Source organism: Misgurnus anguillicaudatus, chromosome 9, assembly GCF_027580225.2.
Source record: "Misgurnus anguillicaudatus chromosome 9, ASM2758022v2, whole genome shotgun sequence".
In the NCBI taxonomy this organism is placed as follows: domain Eukaryota; kingdom Metazoa; phylum Chordata; class Actinopteri; order Cypriniformes; family Cobitidae; genus Misgurnus; species Misgurnus anguillicaudatus.
In genome coordinates this window covers 25,616,471-25,637,842 of record NC_073345.2, presented here as the reverse complement: position 1 = coordinate 25,637,842, position 21,372 = coordinate 25,616,471, and the positions used below count along the sequence as shown (strand labels likewise).

Sequence of the window (21,372 nt, the reverse complement as noted above, 5' to 3'; positions counted from 1 at the left end):
GATATCGACAAACAGATCAACCAGGAAAAGTACTTCATCCCCCTCCGCCAGAGACCCCGGATGGCCTCATCTTCGTGGCCAAACACTTACGCACTGAACTTCTAAGTTCCGCTCACTGTGCTCTGGGCTATGGATATCCAGGTAGCAGGCATACCCTCTCGCTCCTCAGTAATCTGTACTGGTGTCCAACACTCACCCAGGATGTTTCAAGGGTATGTCAAAGGATGCTCAGTCTGCGCCATAACCAACACCCCCAGAAGGCTACCCGTGGGTAAATTGGTACCTCTTCCTATACCTCAACGCCCATGGTCCCACTTAGGTATTGACTTCATGACTGATCTGCCCAAATCCCAAAACCAAACCTGTATTCTAGTAGTGGTGGACCGATTTTCCAAGGGTTGCAAATTAATTCCTCTGCCCAAACTCCCTACCGCCTTTGAAACTGCAGAATCCTTCTTCAATCAAGTATTCCACAATTTCTGTGTTCCTGAGGCAATAGTCTCAGATCGCGGACCCCAATGGTATGGAAGGCCTTCTTCAAACTCCTTGGAGTGACTTTGAGTCTATCCTCAGGATACCACCCTCAAACTAACGGCTAGGCTGAGTGCAAGATCCAGGAAATTGGATGTTATCTACGTACCTCTTGCCACCAGTACCAAGACAGCTGGAGCCACTATCTCCCCTGGGCTGAATACACCCAAAACTCACTTCCTCAATTTACTTCCGGGCTCACCCCCTTTCAGTGCACCCTGGCCTACCAATCCTTTGTTCCCCTGGTCAGGCAAGCTCTTTACGGTTCCAGCTGTTGATAACTGGTTCCACAAGAGCGAAGGGTTTGTGACTTGTCCTACAGACAACTCCAACAGGCTGTGCTAAGGCACCAAGGCCAAGCCAACCGCGCTCACACCGAAGCACCCCAGTACAAACTCGGACAAAAGGTGTGGTTATCCACTAGGGACATCCGCCTCCACCAGCCCTGTCATAAGCTTAGTCCCTGTTACATTGGCCCCTTCACCATTCAGAGGCAGCTGAACGAAGTTACTTTCCGGCTCAACTAACCACCACAATAAAAGATTTCTCCCTCACTTCACGTATCTCTCCTCAAACCATTCACTGAACCTGTTTTTCTTCCTCCCACAGACACTGACTCGAATGATGTACCTCCTCCTCCCATTCCTGTAGAGGAAGAATCCGGGTCCGTAACATCCTGTTTTTCTGTTATTCTGCATTGATACTATCATGTTTAGAAAGGTGGTTTTCGGAATGTTTTAAAAAGTCATTGGTGGGCCGTAAGGGTCAGGGGATCTCTGGATAATCCGTAATTCGTTTGTAATTAAAAAACGAAAATACCGCTTTTCTGTTTTTTGTTTCAAAACGAAAAACCAAATAACCGTTTTTGGTGTCAGAATAAAAAAACGAAAAACCAATTAAAAACGTCACGTTTTTCGTTTTTTGGCGATCATTTTATCGTTATTCCTTTTTGAACAAAAATGAAGAGTGTCTTTGAACTTCAGTCAATTCGTTTTTCGTTTATTGCAAGTGGTGCCCGCTGCATAGCCAAATGGGCGGAGCTGGAGCTCTAGCGAGGCGTGGCATCCTCGCTGGATCTAGTGGGCGTGGCAGCATCAAGTGCGCAGGCGCAGATAGAGTTTGTTTAAACTTCCTGTACAGCCTGTATCAAGTACTCCGGAGTATTGCACGGGAAGAAAACGGTAATTTAAAGATAAACTGAGCTTTAATATGTATATTAAATCTTAGTCTTACAATTATCGCTGTCTCGACGTGATTTTCGGAACTATGTTGAGTTTCGTGTTAAACACTAGATAGCTAATGTGCTAACATTCTTCCGTCCACCACAAGTGGTACGTAGTGTTTTTATTGTAGTTTTTATTTTTTGTATTCAAATATTTGTTGAACCTGCACAGGTGCACCAGACAATACTTATGCGAGGACAGGATCTTCTGCTGTCTATATCACGGTGCCTACTGTAAATAAACATTTACACGAGCTCTGAAATCATGCAGTTCAACAAAAAGGTATGTGTGTGTGTGAATTAAATATTTTAATTATACTGTGTGTGATAAACATCATGTTTGTTGAACCTTTCTGTTTGTGCATGTCATAGTAATTTCTTTCTTGCATTTAAAACTAAAAACATACTGTTCATTTAATATTTTCTTGTGTTGTGAAACCTTTGGGATGTCTGAATTTAAACTACTTTATTTCAGTTGTTATAATAGTTTTTCTATGTAGCATTACTTATGACAAGTTAAAAACATGTATATAAATACTCTTTATGTTGTGCTCTTGAGCAAGGTGATTCATCACGAAAGCTGTTTATATGCAATGCACTGTACAAAACATGTAAACAAGACAATGATGCTAATTTATTCTTTCTATGTTTTAGATTTTATCATCATCAAGCGTGTTCTCAAGTCCAGACGATCCCACACTTTCACTGCTGTTACCGTACATCAACATTTTTAAATGTGTAAAAATCCAGCCTCTGGACAACCTTCCATTGGCTGCAGCACCCAGCATCAGCATCCCCACCTTTACTTCCCCTCGACATTGGAACATGTCTGTACTGATTTTGAGGTACAGCTTTTTAACTTCTTGCTGCTTGTAAACTTGTTTAAATATCTTTAGTGGAGTATTAAGACAGAACAAAGTACACAGTTGTCACAAATAACCCACTGAGGGTCAGTTAAGTAAACCAAGTACACATTTTTAACAAAACTGTAAACAAACAGAAAGACTTAATTTAAAAAAAAAAACAATCCCTAGATGTGACAGCTATATACTGTATTAATTGTATATAGTCTAATTGTATTGTCTATAATTAACAGGGTGCCCCTCTACAGCTAGGAGAAATTGATTGTGGGGTATTTATGTTGATGGTAAGTGGTCTTTTATTTGCTGTACACCTGTGTCTGTGTACTAAACACAGCATTTGTTAATATTGTTTTGTTTTTTGTATGCACTCTATGTTATGACTGTGAGTAAACATAAAAAAAGAACGATTAAGATTTTCGATTGCTATCTTTTGCCAGTCTGACACACTAATAATCATGAAGTGGTGGTGCTCAGTTAATTTAGACATTTCCTCTGACAAAGTATGATATTGATAACTATACTTATGATAAAACCTCCATTCTGTGCATTTCCAGTATGCAGACAATATATATATAAATAAAGCAATGCATGCCTAAAAACATTCTAATGTTTGTCTCTTCGTACAGTCAAGTCCCACAACTACGAACCCAGAAAGTAACATATGCAGATAACATGAAATTCACTCCACCTGAGTCAGATGTCATGGAGATCATCCAGACACCAGAGGAAGATGTATGTAGCAGGAATGTTTATGTACTGATTGACTTGTTTAACTTGTTAATGTGTGTATCAACCTTTCCTCTTTCATGAATTTGTTTATAAGCAGTACATCATTTTTAATTATATTATTATTGGAATTCTTATATAGCACACAGGACTCAGAATGAGAAACATTCAGCTGACCTGTGAGTGGCTAAAGGAGACCACTTGCTGGGAAGATGAGCTGCAAAAGATCTAAAGGATGATACCCTGTTGGCTATAACAATGTTGGACTTGTTTATAAACACCATGTTTTATGAGGGTGAAAGGAATGAAGAAAAAATGTCGACTCCCTTCCCTTTAATATTTTAGAGAAGAGCAGGAAATATATGAGACAAAAGAGTTATTCGTGGGTTTTGTTTACACAAAAAACCCTGTCTTGTGAATCTACTAGTGGGGATAGACTAATGTAAATATTGATTTTTTTGATTGGTTTTGTAAAATACCATTAAACGTTTGTGTGAACTGTAAAGTGTTGTGTTCTTAAAATAAATTTATAATATTTATTATTGTATCTTATTATACCATTAAAGTCTTGTGTTCTTGAAATATTCATGATATTATTTTATATCTTCTTATTATAACATTTTATATAGATTTCTTTTATGTTAGAGGCATATTTTGCTAAATTTGGGTTAATAGAAACCAATAAATACACTTGTAGGACAGTGGAGTACAACACTTGTACACCTGAGTATGTGACTATTAAATTACATTTATCTTCTACAAAAATGTAGTTGAAGCGAATGCTTCACTAATGTCAAAGCACATTGTATATCCTCTACTGTGGTAAGTCACATGGTTGGTTTTAGACTACTTGTCTGCTTATTCATTAAAAATAGCATAATGCATAGTCTATCACATAAAGGTTGAATCTTTTCAAAGTTACAGTCAATATTCCATTTAAATTTGCAATATCATTTTTACACCACACTGTAAAAAATCCAATTAATGAAATGTTGGAAAGGCAAAAATATATAAGTTAAACCAATTTTCTTGTTTGGGCTTAGTTGAGTAGACATATTATTTTAAGTCTAGATAAATCTGTGTTTAAAACATTAAGTGAATAGTTATTTCCAAATTCAGTCAACATTCGGAATGGCTACACTGTTAACCCAGAAATTGTCTTTACCCAAACAATCAAAGCAAAATCATTAATATTTTCAGTTTTGAAGCAAAAGCTTAAAAAGTTTAGTTGATTTAACTGTTAACCTTACAAAATCTATTAAACTAAAACATTCAAGTAAAATGAACTTAAAATTATTAGTTCATGTTGTGAGGAATACCCATAATCCTTTGCGCCTGACTATTTAGATTATTTTTTGCTTTTTCACAAATTAAAAACTGATAAGAACTTTCTCTATTCAAATATTTGTTAATAAAATGTCATATAGGTTCAAGCTCTTATATTATTGATGTTGTTGTGTTGTAAATGATAATTTTGTGAAGTCACCGTTCAGGTGATCAGTGTTTCCGTACATGAACCCTGTTCAAAACATTTTATTGTATTTCTCTCCACTGTACTTACAATGTATGTCAAAACACATTTTTTGTGTGTTTCTGTGGAGAATCATGTTTATTCAATGATTGACTTAAAGTCAGTCATTAATTTTTGTTATAATACCATTTATAACATCAAAAGTAATTTAAAGTGATAAAAACCAAAGTTATATGCAACAGGTTTCCTCACACATTTAATGTCATCTAATCTGGGTTAAGAGTGCATTGGAAGAAATTAAAACATTAAGTACATTAAACTTAAAATTAATAGTTATTTCAACCAGGCAAAATCAACTTTTTTAGGGCAACGAGTTTCCATAAATTTTTTAGGTTCAATCAACCTGTATGGGCTTACAGTGTATGTTGACTGAACTAATTAAGACAAATCTGGTCAATATGTGGACTTATGACAGCTATGTTTCCTGACAACAAAATGCTCATAATATTACTGTTATTTGGTAACAAAATGTAATTTTAAGAGTTGTTCAGGCGTGAATGTATGTGCTTTAAGTTTAAATATGCGGTCGGTTAATATAAATAGCGTCTATTTAAAAATGTGCTCGGACACTTTCGGACGGAGAAGAGCTCCAGATGAGCCCCAGAAAATCACAGACACTTAAAGCGCTCACACCCCGCCCAGCGCAGCCTCGCCTCGGCAAGCCCATCAGAAATCGACTGCTGGCTCTGATATCTCTGTGGCTTTTAAACATGCGATTTAATTAATTTTAATTTCTTATACTTAATAATAAAAGGTTTACCGGTATGTTTTAAATCATATTTTAGGATTGCACTTAAATGATATCGCTGTTGAATGATATTTCATATCTTTCACATTTGTTATAACTGGTCTGCGTACTGCCTGCGATTTTGAACCTCAGAGCTGAAGGTGCGAGTGAAGAAATAGTCCCAATATCATAACAATCTTAAAACTTCTAAATATACCCGTGTGTGTACCCGTGTGCGTGCGTGTGTGCGCGCGCGCGTGCTCGCGCGTGTGCATGTATGTATGTATGTATGTGCGTCTGTGTATTTTGAATTTAAAATGTTTTAACTCGGAAGGATCTGGATCACAGGTCATTTCATCTGAGATCAATCCGCACGCAACAGCTGGAATCACTTACTGATTCACACAAGGAAGGACACACAAGTCAGCCGTTTCCTCAAGTTCACGTCAGGTAAGTGTTTGTAATTAAATGTTAATTTTAGAATATATTAATTGGCAAAGACGCAAATACTCGACGTTTTTGTAATTATATTTTTGTAAAGATATATATTAGAAGTGTGTTATGTTATGTGACCGAAGTAAAGTGGAGCTATTTAGTTAAGATAAAAAGCCTGGATAGGTTGGTTTACCGGACAGTTTAGAACTCGGTCTTTATTATAATTGGGACATTTTTACAAACAAACCTTATATAATACAATACTGGCGTGCATTTTGAGACAAAACATGTTAAGAGATGTCAGTAAGTTATTTTAGTCAGTGAAAAGCCCTGTCCGAGAAAACCGCCCAATAGTGTTTAATTATGTGTGATGTCTGAGGGAAATTTGGCCTAACGTTAACGTTATTTAGGGAATAAAGTCTTTCACCGTCAAGCTTTATTATATTAAACATGTTATTTATGTATGTGTGTGTGTTTATATTCCTCTGTTTATCAAACCAGAGCGGAGATTATGTAAGAGGCAGACCAGAAGGATACATAGCGAGACAGTCTCCGCTTGGACTGGCTGAGGAAAGTCTCCTAAATGGCCCTGCAGATGTTCTGACTGACTTTGGGGGCTTTTTGGACTGTTTTATGCCCTCTATTTAAAGAAGACTTAATTCTGTATGTTCAGTCTGTATGATAAGTGAATAAGTGAATAAAAATCTTTTGTTTTTATGTGACTGAAGTTAATTATTTTGTTTACAACACCAGCATAAATTATTTGATAAATAATTAAAAAAATTTATTAAAAAAAATCCCAAATAATAAATATTAATTGAAGTAACACATCAAACATTGAGTGAATACTTAAATTTTAATTTACAGAGTTTTTGCTGTAAGTTTTTAAAGATTCAACTGATTAAAACATTTTAGTTGAATGAACTATAAAGCTAATTGAGCCAACATACTTTTTTATATTTGAGTCAAATTTGGGCCAACTAAAAAACATCAATCCAGGTAACACTTTGGAGACAGAAATTGAGTGAACGTAAAATTTCTGTGGAACTAGTTACTAAAAAATAATTCATTGAGCCAACAATTTTTTTTTACAGTGCATATGCTTTCACATTTACATACAATAAGGGCAGGTAACCTGGTCTTGTTTATTATTATTATTATTGTATGTATTTATTTATTTATTTATTGAATTAATCAGATGATTTCGTAATACAACAAGGTTGTATTAAACATTAGTAAATGCATTAATGGCCTTGTTGTCACTTTCGGATGTTTGCATCATGGTTTGTGGTAGGCCACAGGAACTAGTGTAAATGTATAAAAGTATAATATGACCTTAACATTACAACATTTACAGTAGGTTTTAGTCTTCACTCATCCACTATGCTTGTAAATCATTTAAGGGCATATATGCAAGTGAAAGAGTTGCAATGCAAAGCCCTGCTTCACTGTACTGTTGTACATTTGTATTTAAAGACATAATTTGACATCATCCAATTCCACAAAGTAGTAACACAATTAAAAAATGTGGCTTACCATAAACCATGATGTAAATATCTGAAAGTGACAGCAGCAAGGCCCTTTTATGGAGGAAGGAGTGGTGTGCTGCTTTGCCAGTGAAAGCTTACTATCTGTGCACCCCTCTTTATTTGTGTCCACCGCAAAGTGTGGGTTGTGAACTAATCTAAATGATCGATAACACTTTACAACAAGGTTGTATTTGTTTAGATTAGTTAATGCATTAGCTAACATGAACTATCAAATAACAATACTTCTACAGCATTTATGAATCTTAGTTCATGTTAATTTCAGCATTTACTAATAAATTTATAAAATCAAGTGTTGTAACTGTTAACATTAGTTAATGCATGAACTAAATAATTGTATTGACATTAACTAACATTAACAAAAATTAAAACTTGCTGAAAAGCTTTATTTTTAATGTTAATGCATTTACTAATGTTTAATACAACCTTGTTGTATTAAAAAATCATCTGATTAATTCAATAAATAAATAAATACATACATATAATAATAATAAATAAGACTAGGTTACCTGCCCTTATTGTATGTAAATGTGAAAGCATATGGTGTAAAAATGATATTGCAAATTTAAATGGAATATTGACTGTAACTTTGAAAAGATTCAACCTTTATGTGATAGACTATGCATTATGCTATTTTTAATGAATAAGCAGACAAGTAGTCTAAAACCAACCATGTGACTTACCACAGTAGAGGATATACAATGTGCTTTGACATTAGTGAAGCATTCGCTTCAACTACATTTTTGTAGAAGATAAATGTAATTTAATAGTCACATACTCAGGTGTACAAGTGTTGTACTCCACTGTCCTACAAGTGTATTTATTGGTTTCTATTAACCCAAATTTAGCAAAATATGCCTCTAACATAAAAGAAATCTATATAAAATGTTATAATAAGAAGATATAAAATAATACCATGAATATTTCAAGAACACAAGACTTTAATGGTATAATAAGATACAATAATAAATATTATAAATTTATTTTAAGAACACAACACTTTACAGTTCACACAAACGTTTAATAGTATTTTACAAAACCAATCAAAAAAATCAATATTTGCATTGGTCTGTCCCCACTGGTAGATTCACAAGACAGGGTTTTTTGTGTAAACAAAACCCACGAATAACTCTTTTGTCTCATATATTTCCTGCTCTTCTCTAAAATATTAAAGGGAAGGGAGTCGACATTTTTTCTTCATTCCTTTCACCCTCATAAAACATGGTGTTTATAAACAAGTCCAACATTGTTATAGCCAACAGGGTATCATCCTTTAGATCTTTTGCAGCTCATCTTCCCAGCAAGTGGTCTCCTTTAGCCACTCACAGGTCAGCTGAATGTTTCTCATTCTGAGTCCTGTGTGCTATATAAGAATTCCAATAATAATATAATTAAAAATGATGTACTGCTTATAAACAAATTCATGAAAGAGGAAAGGTTGATACACACATTAACAAGTTAAACAAGTCAATCAGTACATAAACATTCCTGCTACATACATCTTCCTCTGGTGTCTGGATGATCTCCATGACATCTGACTCAGGTGGAGTGAATTTCATGTTATCTGCATATGTTACTTTCTGGGTGAGTAGTTGTGGGACTTGACTGTACGAAGAGACAAACATTAGAATGTTTTTAGGCATGCATTGCTTTATTTATATATATATTGTCTGCATACTGGAAATGCACAGAATGGAGGTTTTATCATAAGTATAGTTATTAATATCATACTTTGTCAGAGGAAATGTCTAAATTAACTGAGCACCACCACTTCATGATTATTAGTGTGTCAGACTGGCAAAAGATAGCAATCGAAAATCTTAATCGTTCTTTTTTTATGTTTACTCACAGTCATAACATAGAGTGCATACAAAAAACAAAACAATATTAACAAATGCTGTGTTTAGTACACAGACACAGGTGTACAGCAAATAAAAGACCACTTACCATCAACATAAATACCCCACAATCAATTTCTCCTAGCTGTAGAGGGGCACCCTGTTAATTATAGACAATACAATTAGACTATATACAATTAATACAGTATATAGCTGTCACATCTAGGGATTGTTTTTTTTTTTAAGTTAAGTCTTTCTGTTTGTTTACAGTTTTGTTAAAAATGTGTACTTGGTTTACTTAACTGACCCTCAGTGGGTTATTTGTGACAACTGTGTACTTTGTTCTGTCTTAATACTCCACTAAAGATATTTAAACAAGTTTACAAGCAGCAAGAAGTTAAAAAGCTGTACCTCAAAATCAGTACAGACATGTTCCAATGTCGAGGGGAAGTAAAGGTGGGGATGCTGATGCTGGGTGCTGCAGCCAATGGAAGGTTGTCCAGAGGCTGGATTTTTACACATTTAAAAATGTTGATGTACGGTAACAGCAGTGAAAGTGTGGGATCGTCTGGACTTGAGAACACGCTTGATGATGATAAAATCTAAAACATAGAAAGAATAAATTAGCATCATTGTCTTGTTTACATGTTTTGTACAGTGCATTGCATATAAACAGCTTTCGTGATGAATCACCTTGCTCAAGAGCACAACATAAAGAGTATTTATATACATGTTTTTAACTTGTCATAAGTAATGCTACGTAGAAAAACTATTATAACAACTGAAATAAAGTAGTTTAAATTCAGACATCCCAAAGGTTTCACAACACAAGAAAATATTAAATGAACAGTATGTTTTTAGTTTTAAATGCAAGAAAGAAATTACTATGACATGCACAAACAGAAAGGTTCAACAAACATGATGTTTATCACACACAGTATAATTAAAATATTTAATTCACACACACACATACCTTTTTGTTGAACTGCATGATTTCAGAGCTCGTGTAAATGTTTATTTACAGTAGGCACCGTGATATAGACAGCAGAAGATCCTGTCCTCGCATAAGTATTGTCTGGTGCACCTGTGCAGGTTCAACAAATATTTGAATACAAAAAATAAAAACTACAATAAAAACACTACGTACCACTTGTGGTGGACGGAAGAATGTTAGCACATTAGCTATCTAGTGTTTAACACGAAACTCAACATAGTTCCGAAAATCACGTCGAGACAGCGATAATTGTAAGACTAAGATTTAATATACATATTAAAGCTCAGTTTATCTTTAAATTACCGTTTTCTTCCCGTGCAATTCTCCGGAGTACTTGATACAGGCTGTACAGGAAGTTTAAACAAACTCTATCTGCGCCTGCGCACTTGATGCTGCCACGCCCACTAGATCCAGCGAGGATGCCACGCCTCGCTAGAGCTCCAGCTCCGCCCATTTGGCTATTCACCTTATTTTTCACGACAACAAGGCCGGCGCCATTTCGCTCATTTTGTCAACGTTCTTCCGGCCGCATAGACGATGAGCAGCTGAGGCAGTGACTGAAGGCGACGCGTTAAGCTTAAAAAACTCACTCGAGAGCCTTTATGTTTCTTTCTTACCAATTTTAAGGACTGAGGAACACCCTTATCCCAAGTAATGGTTCGACTACGATGTTCCGGTAACTTTAAACCACGCCGGGTGTTGAAAAGGTGGCCAGTTTCAGGTAATCTATCTTAGCTAACTTTGTGCTCGTTCGCCTACAGTTAGATTTGTGAAGTCCGTTCTACAAATACACTTAAGATCAGTAACGTTAGTTTATAAAATGCAACTATTTGAATGGTTTTAATTGTCCACCTATATTTTTATATTTACGATAGTACAACGAGATATTATAGTACATTGCATTCTTACAGTAGCCCACGTGATTCCTACAAGTTACTGAGATTTCAGATGCTAGAATGTCAGTTCATTTCTCATTCAGATATTGATAATGACCTATAAAAAACGTATTATTTAACACTGAAGTTAAAGGTTGTGTGTATAATGTTACTGTCTCTTTTTAATGCATCTCTCTCTTACACACTGTTCTGCTTAAGTATGGTTGCCATTTATATATTAATTCTCATGATGCAAGTTTATTTTAAATACTAACATAAAAATGTTTATGGTTATATTGTTTTCACAGATGCATTGATGTGTAGTGATGCAGTGGACAACTGTGAGGATGATACAATCAACATGTTCCTAAACTGTGATGCAGAAACACAATGGGAGGATCCATCCGTCTCTGACCACAACTACACTTTAAAATCACAACTCAACCTGAAGCAACCTACATCTGATATGGGAAAACAATGGTGCAGTTTCCCTGACAGGGCTTATCCTGGTCCCAGGCTAAAATGCATATTTGAGCTACAATAATTTAAAAACACCTTTTACTGACATACCTCAACATATATAAGTGCCATTGTTTTGTCACAAGATGCGCACCAGTCTTGTTTTTTTGTAGGGTTTGTTTGTAAAAACTAAAATGTCCTAATATAATTAAATCCTAGTCCTGTAAATCCTGTCCGAGAAACTGCTTCAATGTGTTGAGGTGGCACATATGTACATATCTGTACAACCGTCTTTGTCAGCTTTACACAGGGTTGATATCGCATCCATCACACAGTGACCAAGCACTTTACCAGTACATACACCAACAGCTTCCAAATAAACACTTGGGATCAGCTCCTGATGAATCCGATAAAGCTGTGTCTTAATTTATTGCAGGGTGGTCTTGCTTTACCTGTTGTAAAGTTACATTAAACCTTCATATGTGATCAGATGTCATGCAGTGATATGAAACATTTACAGTGTGATCAGATGTGCATTAATATTAAACCTTTACAATGTGATCAGATGTTGTGCAATTATATTAAACCTTTACAATGTGATCAGATGTTGTTTAGTTATATTAAACCTTTACTATGTGATCAGCTGTTACCTGTCATGCAGTTATATTAAACATTTACTATGTGATCAGATGTAACCTGCCATGCAGTTATATAAACCTTTACAGTGTGATCAGATATTATCTGTAAGGAATTTCTTAAACCATATGTGAGCTTTGTAGATTCCACTTAAAAGGATTTAAGTCTCCTGATTTGAAGTTGGCAAGTTTGCAAATTTATTTATTTTATTTTATTTTATTTGTTTATTTGAAAAGGGACAATGTACACGTATCAACATTCATAACAAATGTAAGTGCACCCGAATTAGCCACAGGCTAATTTTCATCGGCAGTCCCTTTGCCAGATGTTAATAGGCATCCTAAAACAGTTGTGATACAATAAAATTGTTAAGAAAATACAAGAGGTATAAATACACATTTAGGAAGTGATAGAAAAAATAAAAACGATAAAAGATAAAAGATGATACAATTACTATTAATAGATGGGAATGTTCAGTGTTGACAATGTTGATTATCATTAAACCATTTCTTAACATTAACCTTAAAAGTGTAGTAGGATGGCGACTCTCTAATTGATGGTGGAACTGAGTTCCATTGATGTACTGCTGTAAATGAAAATACAGCCTGACTAAATGCAGTTTTTTTTAATGGAATTATACAGTCCCTCCTTGCTGCGCCTCTTGTGACTCTATTTGCATTCGATTTAAAATTAATAAGGCCGAGTAAAGGTGGGGGAGCTAAGTTATGTAAAATTTTGTAAACTAAACAAACATTTCTGTACTTTATGAGGTTTACCCAACTAAGCAATGTATATTTTTTTAAAATTTGGCAATGATGGTAACGAATTGGCTTTTTATCTAAAATTTTAAGAGCTTGATTGTATAATGATTTCAGTGGTTTTAAAACAGTCGAGTGCGCATTGGACCAACTTATCAAACAGTAAGTAATGTAAGAGAGAATCAGTGAATGGAAATATACCTTAGCTGCTTTAGTTGATAAGTGGTTTCTGATATACCTAAAATTTGCCAAACTAAACTTTACTTTATTACAGACCTTTTTTATGTGTGTTTTGAATGTAAGATTTGAATCTATATGAACTCCTAAATATTTATATTCTGATACAACTTTTAGTGTATGTCCTGATAGTAAAATGTCTTGTTCTATGTCTATAGAGGAGTTTTTGGAAAGATACATACAAACTGTTTTTGAAATATTCAATTGTAAACAACAATGATCAAGCCAGGATGTCACCTTCTTTAAAATCTCTGTTAACTTAATTGCAACCTCTGCAGCAGTCCCACCATGAGTAAAAATAACTGTATCATCGGCATACATTAAAACATCACAATTTTCACACACCAACGGTAAATCATTAATATACAAGCTAAAAAGGGTTGGACCAAGTATTGAGCCTTGCGGGACCCCAGTTGAAAGACATAGGGGATTAGATTTATAATTGCCAATTTTAACATATTGAGTCCGGAGTGAAAGATAAGATTTAATAAGACTGACTAACTCTGAGGAGAAATTAAAATTCTGTAATTTGTATAATAAAATATTATGGTTAACCGTGTCAAATGCTTTTTTTAAGTCAAGGAACACGGCCCCTACTACCCCGCCTTTATCCAGTGATGCCTTCACCTTTTCTATAAAGTAACATGTAGCCGTTTCTGTCGAGTAGTTAGCCCTGAAGCCAAATTGCAATGGATGCAATGGAAAAGAACTATTATTTAAATAATCTATCATTTGTTTGTTAATTAATTTTTCAAATACTTTTGAAACTATAGGTACAACACTAATGGGCCTGTAATTTGAAGTCAGCTGCCGGTCACCACCTTTAAAGATAGGGGCCACAACAGCAGGCTTCCATAAATCAGGGAACCATCCTTGGGTCAATGAGATATTAATTATACGTGTTAATGGGATGACTATTGAGGAATTATTCTCTTTCAGCATTAGTGTATCCATACCATAGATGTCCTTAGCCCTTGAAGGTTTTAGAGATGCAATTACTTTTACAACCTCATCCTCCGACACTGGTCTGATTATTAATGGTGACTCTGTAGTATTGACTATATGTTCATTGTTTTGTTGTACTGAAAAACATTGGGCAATAGAATCTACTGACTCAACAAAATATTGATTGAAGGCTTGTGCCACTTCAATCGGGCTCTCCAAGATAGTGTCATTAACTTTTAATACAATTGGCTTAGTTATACTAATGTTTTGACCAGTTAATTTTTGAATCTGGCTCCATATGGCTTTAGAATTGCCATTTGAATTTTCAGCAATTATAATAAAAAAATCGGCCTTAGCTTTTCTCAGTTCTCTAATTACTAAATTTCTTAGCCTAACGAAATTAAACCTATCAACGGACAACTTTGATTTTGTGGCCAATTTCAAAGCAGTGTCCCGTTCCTTCATTAATTTTAAAACTTTCTCGTTGATCCAGGGAAGACTTTGTTTCTTGTTTTTACATTTAATATTAATTGAAAATTCATGGATTATAGATTGCAATTTTTGTGTAAAAATTTGACTGGTCATTTCTAAATCATTATCAGGCAGTAACTCATCCCATTTTATACTTTGTATGGCTGCCTTGAAATCTTCTTGTTTGCTTTTCGGGATACCAAAGAATTCCTTATTGGCAGCATTCATAACCCGCCTGCAAGTAAGTTTTCTTGATAGTAGCACCATATTGTGATCTGATAGACCAGTTATCATATTAAATGATTTTGTAATCCTTTCCGGTTTATTACTAAATATAAGGTCAATTTGGGTACTAGAGTTGTTAGTTATTCTTGTTGGACCTTTAACCAATTGAACCAAATTAAAACCATCAAAAATGTGCTTAAGTTTAATTCTTGAAGACTTATCTTCCCAGTTTAAGTTAAAATCACCCATTATAATTATTTCTTTCTTAAAATCAAATTGCCACAATACAGACCTAAATTTTTTATAAAAACTAATATTCGAGTTAGGTGTTATACTACTACAATAGTATAGGACATCTGAGGCGAGATAGTCATATTCAAGGCTAAACATTCAAGATTACTTGGGTTTTGCAACTGAATCTCTTTACATTGGATGGTGTTTTTTACATATATCATAACTCCACCCCCTTTTGCATCAGTTCGATCCCTCCTGTAAAAGTCATAGCCCGGGATTATTAGGGCAGCGGATGGAGAGTTATCATGAAGCCAAGTTTCCGTTAAGCAGAGGAAGTCTAAATTAGAGTCTATTAATATTTTCTTTATTTGATCACTTTTAGGTTTTAAACTACGTATGTTTAAGTGGGCACCTAATATGCCCTTTGGTTTAGCTTTTGGATCCCAAATAATCCTCGAGTTGTTTACTGTTGGAAAGATTTTCCACTTCCGGTTCTTAAGGATGGCTTTATTTACTTCCCCACACTTTTTTTTCTTGAACACACGTTTCTCTGATAAATTCCTGCGATGCTTATCACTCGGTTGGGAATTTGTTGTACTCACGAGCGTATAGTCACCACCGGTATCGCTCCTAGGAAGGGCTGCAAATGTACTCATTACCGAAAGTCTCCCCTGTGGTGAAGGCTTTACCGCCGGTGAGTCAAACGGTGGCCGATCCTCCATCTGCAACCGGACGGCTTCCACATCCTCCGGTACACCCAGACTGCCAGAAGAGGCTTCCTGTGGCATGAGCGGCTTCCCCCGGGCTCTCTCCACACTCAGCCCCAGACGCCCGCCAGGACCGACCACCCCAGAGCGCGCCAAGCCGCCAATGGGACGCCACAGAACTCCCCCAGGATCCCCGACGGAACTCGGCGAAAGTGGACATTGAAGAAGGTAAGTTTGCTGTGTGGATTTGGCGCATAAGTAGTCTCCAACAATGCTACATACCTGAGCTGAGGTAGAATTGCGTGTATAGACGTCAGAGATACTTGCTCCATTTGTTGCCGGGCCAGGACACTGATGAATGTCCCCCGACAAAAGCAAACAGATAGCTATGATCACGGCCTGACTGGAATGTCGTTTGCACGTTGTTTTTGTCGCTTTCACCCTGCGGTTGTATCGATTTGGGCTTGTACAATGGATGGCCAGGGTGTAGTCCCCATACCCGAAAACGCCGTGAATCTTGTTTGTTTGTTTATGCTGATAAATCCCGTAAGCAATTAGTTTAGCAATTAGTTTATCATTATTGTGAGTGATATTCGCATATTTGTTGTTGAAAGATTGTTTACAGAGACGTATGTTAGTCGGTTGTATAAACTTCAAAAGGAGTGTATATAGTAGCAGAGCCACTACCGCACCTAACCGACCTCCCGCCATCTTCCCATCTTCTGTTACTGATGTGGTACACTGATGTGTACCAAAATGAATTCTATTATGGTACATTACCACATAAAAACGAAATAGTTATTGGACTGGTTAAGGTGCACATTTGCTTTAAAAAAAGACGAAATCACTGTGTAAATATTGGTAGGCATAAGTACTTTAATAATTTCCAGTGCTGCTCCATCAACTCCTGACAGGACGAGGTAATTAAATATGCCAGGTTACTTGCCGCGGCCGCTTCATATCGCCTAACCACGAGACGATTGATGGGACAATATAAGACTATCCGAGCGTCGTATGAAGTTTTAACCGTGCTCCTAATTTAAAACATTTACAGCAGTAGCGATATTTGTAATTTCGCTAAAGTTATAGAGAACTACAAACAATCTTCTAACCACCAAACTAACCACCTAATGCACTGTGCCATATTAGCAGCGGAAGTCTGTTGACAAAATGCGGAAGAACGAAGAATTAAAAAGGGGCGTGGCGGAATAAGGTGAATAGAGACAGAGCGCCGTTATGCAAATTTGAAAACCATGCCCACCGGGGGGGAAATCAATCCAACCGTCTCCATTGAGTTTGTATTGCGAGAAGCCGCCTCCTTGTCATTTCTGGCTTATAACAAAAAACTGAATAATGCCTAAAAGCTGCTGTGTGACAATATGTACAGCTAACAAGCCAAAGAACCCAGAAATAAGTTTTTATAAGCTGTTGAGCCGTAAAACCCAGCCTTTAAGGAGAATAAAGTGGATCGCCGACTACGTTTCCCCCTAGTGGACGCAGTTCTACTAATAGAAGTACTATGAAAAGTTGCCTGTATCCATTTTTGTGTCTTTAAACGCTCGTTTTTTGGGGTCGACAGCTTATAAAAACTTATTTACAGATTAAACTTAAAAACAGAATAATACCTAAAAGCTGCTGTGTGACAAGGTGTACATCTAACACGCCAAAAAAATATATATTTATATTTTTTTATAAGCTGTCGACTTCAAAAAACGAGCGTTTAGACACAGAAATGGAAACAGGCAACTTTTCATAGTACTCCTATTAGTAAAACTGCGTCCAATAGGGGGAAACGTAATCGGCGATCCACTTTATTCTCCTTAAAGACTGGGTTTTACGGCTCGACAGCTTATAAAAACTTATTTCTGTGTTCTTTGGCTTGTTAGCTGTACATATTGTCCCAAAGCAGCTTTTAGGCATTATTCAGTTTTTTGTTATAAGCCAGAAATGACAAGGAGGCGGCCTTTTGCAATACAAAGTCAATGGAGACTGTTGGATTGCTTTCCCCCCCGGTGGGCGTGGTTTTCAGGTTGTGACGCGCTGCGCTCTGTCTCTATGCAGCGGGCACCACTTGCAATAAACGAAAAACGAATAGAGTGCCGAAGTAATGGCGTCACTTTGTAGGCTAAAACGCGGAAGTGAGGTAGCATTTTAGCACTACGGGTTCCCTCGCCCTGAAGTCTATGGGTTTTTTGAATGGGTTTTTGCTAAATCGCCTGAAATATTTTCACGTTTTGTTCTATGACATAAAATACACCAGTTATAATCTGCTTGTGATTTTTTTAAACTTTATTGTGCCTTAAAAACGGTGGTTGCTAACAAGTTGCTAATAGGGACTACATCCTTGGCGGGGAGTTTAGACGTCATCATGACAGGAAATCTGTCACTAGCCTTTTAGCCTCACGTTCTCAGAAGTTTACCTTTCAGTTAATATACATAGCGTTATATATTTAGTCTTTTCAAATTGTAGTTTTTCCAAATATTGTTGTACTGTGGAGAGACTGTAGTTTGACATGTTTTGTTTTGTCCGGAGACAAAGTTTACTTATTTATGAAAATAAAGATGTTCACTACAAAACGTGCTGCAATGTTTCTGTGGATCAGTGATTGGAGCATTTTGTTAACTTTTGTTTAATTCCCAGAGAACGCGCTGATATATATAGCTTGAATGCACTGTAAGTCCCTTGTCTAACAAATACCAAAAATTAAATGTTATACTATTGTAACTATACACCAGTCAGCTCACAGTAATGTGAGATACAATTTACTACACAGGCTCTCACATTGGGGCTTGTGGATTACCAGGTAGAAATATATAGAAAATGTGAACAAAATTAGTATATATTGTTTATTTAGAGAACATATATGGTTTCATTATAATATATTGTATTTAAGCATTGATGCTATTGGACAATTCTCTTTAAATTTAACATATATAATTATATATAACTATTATATTAAATGTTTGGAATTTAACTGTGTTCTGTTTGTTCAGAGATTGTATAGTTATCTTAAAAATACATAGAACACTATTATAACTCCTCTCTCCATAGTTTTACTTAATGAGACTTGATAAACCTTGTCCCTCATGCTGGCCCTTACAATTCCGGTAAGTAAACCAGCATCTAAGCTGCACTGTTATGTCCAGATTTATAGTGGTTCTCTCTCCTCGATCTATGGTTTTCTATCGTCTAAGTTAGAAAAAGTACATAAGATTGGAAATTGATGCGGCAATAGCTAGTGCTTCTGAGATGGGTTTTTTTTCTGGCGAATTAGCAAATGGTATACAAACATACAATCAAACATAATACAGTGAAAGATAATCTTTAAAGTTTATTTGGGGCACAATGATAATATTAAGGTTTATATAAACTAACGAAATAATTAAACTAATAAATAAATAAAACATTAACAAAAAATCACGCGTAAACAAAATTTCTAACATTTTTGGAAATAACGAATGTGCAATATTTCTCATGAAAAAGTGGATAAGTGTCCATAAACAGCGCAGATCACAATGAGCGAGCGTGTTTTTTAAATAAAGTTTGAGGAAGCTTGATGATGACGTTGATCCGCGACCGGTGCGCTGTAGTCCGTTTATAGCATACCGTTAGCATTTTATATCTGACGGCTTTATTTAGGCTTCAAAATGTATACATTTTCGTTTAACTTATAAAGATTATCTTGATAGACAAAACGTGTAAGGTTCATAACTCTTTGTTGAAGACAGATCTTATTTTTTGCGATTTTCCAAAAGTCTATGGGAAAAATGAATGGCTTTTCGATCGAGGGAACCCATGCGCCGCTAACTTCCGGGTTGGCCTACAAAGTGACGTCATGACTTCGGCACTCTATTGACTGAAGTTCAAAGACACTCTTCATTTTTTGTTCAAAAAGGAATAACGATAAAATGATCGCCAAAAAACGAAAAACGTGACGTTTTTAATTGGTTTTTCGTTTTTTTTATTCTGACACCAAAAACGGTTATTTGGTTTTTCGTTTTGAAACAAAAAACAGAAAAGCGGTATTTTCGTTTTTTAATTACAAACGAATTACGGATTATCCAGAGATCCCCTGACCCTACAAATGCTCAAAATGTAGCCAGGTTGTCTTCTTTCTGTTTACAGATGTGACATAATCATGCAATTATTGCAAAAAGTTAAAGTTATTACCCATGAAATCTGATCTGCGCAAATTATTAATCATTATTATTATAAATAATTACTTTAGTCATAGTAAGTCAGTGTTCTCTTTCACTTTCACTTTTAATACAATAGGATAATGCATGTGAACTATCAGGTTTTTTTAATCTTCTGCCAACTCCCTATAAAAAAGGAATGCTAATCAGTTTTTTCAAACACCTCCAACAAGAATGTATGTGAATTTTCCTTACGATTCTCTGTTTTTTACATGCGTATGAAGATGAGCACATGCACAGTCTTCCACCATTTATTTTGTATGTTTCCAATAAAACACATTAATTGTTTTAGATTATTAGAATAAGGTCATAAGCTTAAAATCTAATCAGCATTAGCAGCATGTAAACACATGGACTGTGAGCACATTTATTGCATGTGTTTGTACTGTAGCCTATAGAAAAGAAATATGTGCAGCTCTATGCTAATGCTAGGTTTATTTAAATATTATGCTTTGGTGTATCAATTGGAAATAACAATATAGATTTTCAAATATTCTTTGACATTGCCTGAAATAATCAAGTAGGATTTTTTTAAACAAGGGGTCTGAACAAATGGCCCATAGAAATCTGATTTTATCATCATTGAGCCAGTCTGGCTTACACGAAGAGACAGAAAACTAAAATGGCCTAGCATTATCTTCAAGATGATAATTTAATATGACATTTGCTTTCTGTTTTCATGTACACAATACTCTGTCAGTGCTGTCACTACATGCTCAAAGCAAGTTGTTTTTCCTAATATGGATCCATTTTTTTAACCATAATTCTTCATAGGGTCTCAAGCCTCTTTATTCCAAAGAGAGTCAAAATAAAAGTATAGCATACAAACACTCGAAAACACATCGAGCTGTAGTATATTTTCTTTTATTAAATGTTTTTTTTAAACTTCTGTTTTAGTGTTAATTTTTGTTTTCAAATACCGCAGTTTTGTCCAATATTACTGTTAATGTTTTCACTTTGCCTTAATGCAAATGGATTTTAATTGAATTAAAAAATATCATCACCCTACTTCTTTTTCTAGTTAATATTTTATTGAAATAATTAGAATTTCAATTAGATATTGCCTTTAGAGTGTTATTTAAAGTGTATAAGTGCTATGCAATTCACACATGCTTAAAATATTAAAGGACAAGTTCGGTATTTTACACTTAAAGCCCTGTTTCAGATTTTTTTAATTCGGTTTTGACTGAAATTTGGACATATGATGCTGGCTC

The 21,372-nt window shown here is 35.4% G+C and overlaps 1 protein-coding gene and 1 long non-coding RNA gene across 2 annotated transcripts in view; both read left to right on the top strand.

Moving 5' to 3' along the window:
- LOC141366236 (C-type lectin lectoxin-Enh4) overlaps positions 1–21,372 on the top strand; it is a 45,331-nt gene that overhangs the window by 6,269 nt on the left and 17,690 nt on the right. The gene's annotated exons all lie outside the window — the stretch shown is intronic.
- On the top strand, positions 10,878–11,841 carry LOC141366121 (uncharacterized). Its single transcript, XR_012371164.1, has 2 exons — positions 10,878–11,135; positions 11,598–11,841. It is a non-coding gene; the product is annotated as an uncharacterized lncRNA (long non-coding RNA).